The sequence below is a fragment of the Schistocerca serialis genome, chromosome 11 (genome assembly GCF_023864345.2).
Source record: "Schistocerca serialis cubense isolate TAMUIC-IGC-003099 chromosome 11, iqSchSeri2.2, whole genome shotgun sequence".
Lineage (NCBI taxonomy): Eukaryota > Metazoa > Arthropoda > Insecta > Orthoptera > Acrididae > Schistocerca > Schistocerca serialis.
The window spans coordinates 65,108,187-65,115,080 of NC_064648.1; the positions used below are offsets into that span (position 1 = coordinate 65,108,187).

At 41.9% G+C, this 6,894-nt stretch overlaps 1 non-coding gene across 1 annotated transcript; it reads right to left on the reverse strand.

Moving 5' to 3' along the window:
- Positions 1–1,008: 1,008 nt before the first annotated feature.
- On the reverse strand, positions 1,009–1,082 carry Trnas-cga (transfer RNA serine (anticodon CGA)). The gene has a single exon. It is a non-coding gene; the product is annotated as a tRNA-Ser (tRNA).
- Positions 1,083–6,894: the final 5,812 nt, after the last annotated feature.

The window sequence follows — 6,894 nt, forward strand, 5'->3', positions numbered from 1 at the left end:
GCGGAGACATGGCTTAGCCACAGCCTGGGGGATGTTTCCAGAATGAGATTTTCACTCTGCAGCGGAGTGTGCGCTGATACGAAACTTCCTGGCAGATTAAAACTGTGTGCCCGACCGAGACTCGAACTCGGGACCTTTGCCTTTCGCGGGCAAGTGCTCTACCAACTGAGCTACCGAAGCACGACTCACGCCCGGTACTCACAGCTTTACTTCTGGCAGTACCTCGTCTCCTACCTTCCAAACTTTACAGAAGCTCTCCTGCGAACCATGCAGAACTAGCACTCCTGAAAGAAAGGATATTGCGGAGACATGGCTTAGCCACAGCCTGGGGGATGTTTCCAGAATGAGATTTTCACTCTGCAGCGGAGTGAGCGCTGATACGAAACTTCCTGGCAGATTAAAACTGTGTGCCCGACCGAGACTCGAACTCGGGACCTTTGCCTTTCGCGGGCAAGTGCTCTACCAACTGAGCTACCGAAGCACGACTCACGCCCGGTACTCACAGCTTTACTTCTGCCAGTACCTCGTCTCCTACCTTCCAAACTTTACAGAAGCTCTCCTGCGAACCATGCAGAACTAGCACTCCTGAAAGAAAGGATATTGCGGAGACATGGCTTAGCCACAGCCTGGGGGATGTTTCCAGAATGAGATTTTCACTCTGCAGCAGAGTGTGCGCTGATACGAAACTTCCTGGCAGATTAAAACTGTGTGCCCGACCGAGACGCGAACTCGGGACCTTTGCCTTTCGCGGGCAAGTGCTCTACCAACTGAGCTACCGAAGCACGACTCACGCCCGGTACTCACAGCTTTACTTCTGCCAGTACCTCGTCTCCTACCTTCCAAACTTTACAGAAGCTCTCCTGCGAACCATGCAGAACTAGCACTCCTGAAAGAAAGGATATTGCGGAGACATGGCTTAGCCACAGCCTGGGCGATGTTTCCAGAATGAGATTTTCACTCTGCAGCAGAGTGTGCGCTGATACGAAACTTCCTGGCAGATTAAAACTGTGGCCCGACCGAGACTCGAACTCGGGACCTTTGCCTTTCGCGGGCAAGTGCTCTACCAACTGAGCTACCGAAGCACGACTCACGCCCGGTAGTCACAGCTTTACTTCTGCCAGTACCTCGTCTCCTACCTTCCAAACTTTACAGAAGCTCTCCTGCGAACCATGAAGAACTAGCACTCCTGAAAGAAAGGATATTGTGGAGACATGGCATAGCCACAGCCTGGGGGATGTTTCCAGAATGAGATTTTCACTCTGCAGTGAAGTGTGCGCTGATACGAAACATTCTGGAAACATCCCCCAGGCTGTGGCTAAGCCATGTCTCCGCAATATCCTTTCTTTCAGGAGTGCTAGTTCTGCATGGTTCGCAGGAGAGCTTCTGTAAAGTTTGGAAGGTAGGAGACGAGGTACTGGCAGAAGTAAAGCTGTGAGTACCGGGCGTTAGTCGTGCTTCGGTAGCTCAGTTGGTAGAGCACTTGCCCGCGAAAGGCAAAGGTCCCGAGTTCGAGTCTCGGTCGGGCACACAGTTTTAATCTGCCAGGAAGTTTCGTATCAGCGCTCACTCCGCTGCAGAGTGAAAATCTCATTCTGGAAACATCCCCCAGGCTGTGGCTAAGCCATGTCTCCGCAATATCCTTTCTTTCAGGAGTGCTAGTTCTGCATGGTTCGCAGGAGAGCTTCTGTAAAATTTGGAAGGTAGGAGACGAGGTACCGGCAGAAGTAAAGCTGTGACTACCGGGCGTGAGTCGTGCTTCGGTAGCTCAGTTGGTAGAGCACTTGCCCGCGAAAGGCAAAGGTCCCGAGTTCGAGTCTCTGTCGGGCCACAGTTTTAATCTGCAAGGAAGTTTCGTATCTGCGCACACTCTGCTGCAGAGTGAAAATCTCATTCTGGAAACATCGCCCAGGCTGTGGCTAAGCCATGTCTCCGCAATATCCTTTCTTTCAGGAGTGCTAGTTCTGCATGGTTCGCAGGAGAGCTTCTGTAAAGTTTGGAAGGTAGGAGACGAGGTACTGGCAGAAGTAAAGCTGTGAGTACCGGGCGTGAGTCGTGCTTCGGTACCTCAGTTGGTAGAGCACTTGCCCGCGAAAGGCAAAGGTCCCGAGTTCGAGTCTCGGTCGGGCACACAGTTTTAATCTGCCAGGAAGTTTCGTATCAGCGCACACTCCGCTGCAGAGTGAAAATCTCATTCTGGAAACATCCCCCAGGCTGTGGCTAAGCCATGTCTCCGCAATATCCTTTCTTTCAGGAGTGCTAGTTCTGCATGGTTCGCAGGAGAGCTTCTGTAAAGTTTGGAAGGTAGGAGACGAGGTACTGGCAGAAGTAAAGCTGTGAGTACCGGGCGTGAGTCGTGCTTCGGTAGCTCAGTTGGTAGAGCACTTGCCCGCGAAAGGCAAAGGTCCCGAGTTCGAGTCTCGGTCGGGCACACAGTTTTAATCTGCCAGGAAGTTTCGTATCAGCGCACACTCCGCTGCAGAGTGAAAATCTCATTCTGGAAACAGACACTTACATTTTCAAAGTAAATGCTGATTTCTGTGTAGTGTTTTGTCTTTCTTTATTATCTCCCCTTCCTGAATGTTTGTTTTCTTCTACCATGTGATGCAAAAGTTGTATTTTGGACACTCGGTTAAGCTCGAAAGCTGCATGTGTCACAAAAACTCGAAAATTAATCTCACAGTTTGCTTAAAGGTGAGTTGTGTGTACAGTAAATTGTTGAAGAGTGTTTATAGTTTATATTCACTCTTCTCCATTCCTCACTTCAAAAACAAAAATTTTCCAAAATGTTCCTGTCTTATAGTTAACCGCAATACATCTGCAACTTGCATGTCTATGCGGATGAAATGATACTGAAGACAACACCATACCCAGTACCCAAACGGTAAAAAACTCCGATCCGACTGGGAATGGAGACGGGCTGTAAGTATAAATCAAATTTATTTAACGTATGTGTTGTACATCATTTATGAATTGTAAGAAATATCATGAATTGTAGGCTTGCTTTGCGGTCGCAAGAATCTGAAGGATTTGTGGGTTGAACCTGCAGTCTTTAAACAGCCCTGTTTGGAGGAATCTTCTTTTATTTAATGTAGCACCCTCACTCAGAATGCTATGCAGGCACTGTGTAGCTTCCTTGCCATCTGCAAATGTTTCTGAAAATGCTTTTCGCATTTTGTATGGTCATAATTAATAATTATTTATGTTGGATCCTCTCTAGTAGTCTAATAGACGAAATAAGCCAATACAAGTACGAACATTTGGTTATCCCAAAAAGCCATCATGTATCTTACCAGAAGGTATCGTTCAGAAGAAGAATATTTCATTATGGTTCTTACTGGCCAAAATTAATTGCAGAGTTTGGTGAAAATTTAATTTCTAGTGTAATTTTGGCTTCCTTAATACAGACTTTTACACAATAGGTGTCATAATTATTATAGAAGACAATTTAAATACTATACTGAAGTTATTTTAATTTTGAGCAGACCCAATACACATGTAGGCTACGCTAAATACGCCAAACGAGAATTTAAAAAAAATCATGTAACAAGCACTGCCAATTGCTAAAGCCAACATTAAAATATGCTCTAACACAATAACACAAACATAGGTTACTGACTTTAGATATCTTAAAAACAGTTTTATGCCGACTGAGTCTTACAAAATATCACACTATGACCATCTAAGAACGACACCTCCATTTATACTTTCTCGTATGTGAATAACACAGGATACTGTAAAACTACAGCAGTCATAGATTTGTATATATACTATAAAGCTACTAGATTTATGTAAAAGATGAAAATAGTAATACCATTTGAAGAACTAACTCTATCCTGTTGTGAACAAACAGACATCAGTTACACAATATTGTGTGTCACTGTCTCAGATGGGGCCTCAGTTCCTATCTGCAGACCTACTATACATGGATCCATCTTCTGATGCTGTCCCATACTTAATGCAGGTGGATCAACCTTTAGACACTGTCCTGGACTGAACACTAGTGCACCTACCCCAGGCTTAGTGTGGGTGGATCCACCTTCAGATCTACCCTGGACTTTGTGGATTCACCTTTTGACACTACCACAGACTTAACACAGATGATGTCACTTCCAAAACCTGTCCCTATATGAAACCTTTCCTGGATAGTGTGGGGTACAACAAGAAACTGTCTCACAAAAATTGTAATTGAACTATTTCTGTTCAAGATAGGACATTGACAATTTATTGGACATTATATATGGCATAGAAAATGTGTATGTATATATATATATATATATATATATATATATATATATATATATATTATATGCTATATTTTTGAACATTGTATATATATACATATATATTTATTTATTTATTTATACACACGTCTTTATATATATATAAAGCTTTGTCCACTGTAGTTGGACTGTATAGTGTTATTAACATACAAGAAAATATAAATGGATGTCATAGTTGTTAGATGGTCATGGAGTAATATTTTGTAAGACTCAGTAGGCACAAGGCAGTAGTTAAGATACTTAAAGTCAGCAATCCACATGTGTGTTTTACCATGTACCAATAAGCCTTAATTCTTTAAATAATCGTGCTCTCATGTATTAAAGGCCTTCAATCGTCTGATTACTTCATAAATTTAATGTGTTAAATATTTGACTTTAAGGATATAAGTGAGAAAAAGTTCAGGAAATATTTGAACTTCTGCTTAAAGTTAACTGGAAACACTGAATAAATATAGTGTTGCTAATTTGCACTTTATTTCAAGCAAAAGCTGATTTCTTACACATCTAACACTCAGTAGTATCGTGGGTACTGCCTGAAAATTAAGTGTTTAAATTCCGTCAATAATTACGCGAAAAATTAAAATCAAATTTTTGTTGTCCATGGGAGCCGTAGGATAAAAGTAACTGGTACTATTCTCCAGCCTCTGGGATAGTCGTTTAGTAATACAGATAAGGGCTGGCTTCAGCAGCTATCATTGTGTGTTGACATAAGTTTATTTTTCTGCGCAGAATCTGGAATACTACGAGATACAAGTAATCTTGCAGACACTTTGTACATTATCTCTCAGGCATGGTGGTGGGGGGGGGGGGGGAACCAAAATAGCTGTTGGGCGCAAAAGAAACTTGGTAAACTAATCAATAACAGAACTAACAGTCGTGAACATTTATCTACATCTATACACCGTTAGGTGCATGGCAGAGGGGACATGCCATTGTACCAGTTATTAGGATTACTTCCTGTTCCATTCACGTATGGAGCACAGGAAAAATGAATGTTTGTATACCTCTAAATGTGCATCAATTATTCTAATCTTGTATTCACGATCCCCATGTGAACGGTATGTAGGGGACTGCAGCATATTCCTTGCGTGATCGTTTAAAACCGGTTCTGGAAACTTTTTTTATAGACTCTCTCAGGATAGTTAACATATAACTTCAAGAATCTTCCACTTCAGTTCCTGCAGTATCTCTGAGACTCTCCCACAGAAACCTGTGACCATTCATGTTGCTCTTCTCTGTATACATTCAATATCCCCTTTTAGTCCTATCTCGTACAGGTCTCTTACACTTTAGCAATATTCTAGAACCAATTGTACCAGTGATTTGTAACCAATCTCCTTTGTAGACTGATCGCACTGCCCCAGTATTCTACAAATAAACCAAAGTTTACCACCAGCTTCATCCATGACTGAACTTGTGTGATCATTCCATTTCATATGACTACAAAGTGTTACACCCAGATATTCGTATGAGTTGGCCGATTCCAACAGTGACTCATTGACATTATAGTCACAGAATACTATGTTTTTTCGTTTTATGAAGTGAAAAATTTTCGTTTCTGAACATTTAAAGCAAGTTGCCAATCTCTGCACCACCTTGAAATCTTATGAAGATCTGACTGAATATCTATGCAGCTTCTTTCAGATAGTAGTTCATTATAGATAACTGCATCATCTGCAAAAAGCCTGATTTTACTATTAATATTGTCTGCAAGCTCATTAATAAACAGCAACACATTTCCTTGGGGCTCATCTGAAGTTACTGCTACATCTGACCATGACTCTCCATCCAACGAAAGGTGTTGCGTCCTCCATACCAAAAAGTCCCCAGTCCAGTTATAAATTTAACTTGATAGCCCATATAATGGCACTTTTGACAAGCGTAGGTGTGAGACTGATTTAAATACGTTTTGGAAATCAAGAAATACTGCATGTACCTGGTTACGTCGATCCACTGCTTTCAGTACATCATGGGAGAAAAGTGCGATTTGGGTTTCACATGATCAATTTTTTCGAAATCCATGCTGCCTGGCACCGAGATGCTCATTCTGTTCAAGATACCTCATAATGTTTGAGCTCAGAATAAATTCTACGACAAATCTATTCAAGGAAATTGGATGGTAGTTTTGTGAATAACTTCTACACCCTTCTTGTAGACAGGTGTGGCCTGTGCCTTTTTCCAAGAACTTGGTACAGTTTATTGTTGGATGGATCTACGATAGATTACAGTTAGAAGAGAGGCTAACTCAACTGCAAAATCAGTATAGAATTTGACAGGGATTCCTACAGGCCCTTGAGCTTTGTTCATTTTTAACGATTTCAGCTGTTTTTCAACACCACTGCCAGTGATACTTGTTTCATTCATCTTTTCAGTGGTAAGAGGACTAAACTGGGTCAATTCTCCTGGGTTTTCCTTTGTAAATGAGCATTTTAAAACGGAGTTAGGCATTTCAACTTTTGCTTTCGTACCCTGAATTTCATTTCCTGTCTCAATCACTAGGTATTGGACACTAACTTTGGTTGCACCAACAGCATTTACCTATGACCACAATTTCTTTGGATTGTATGAAAGATCACTTGACAATATTCTTTTGCAACAGTCATTGAAGGCATCA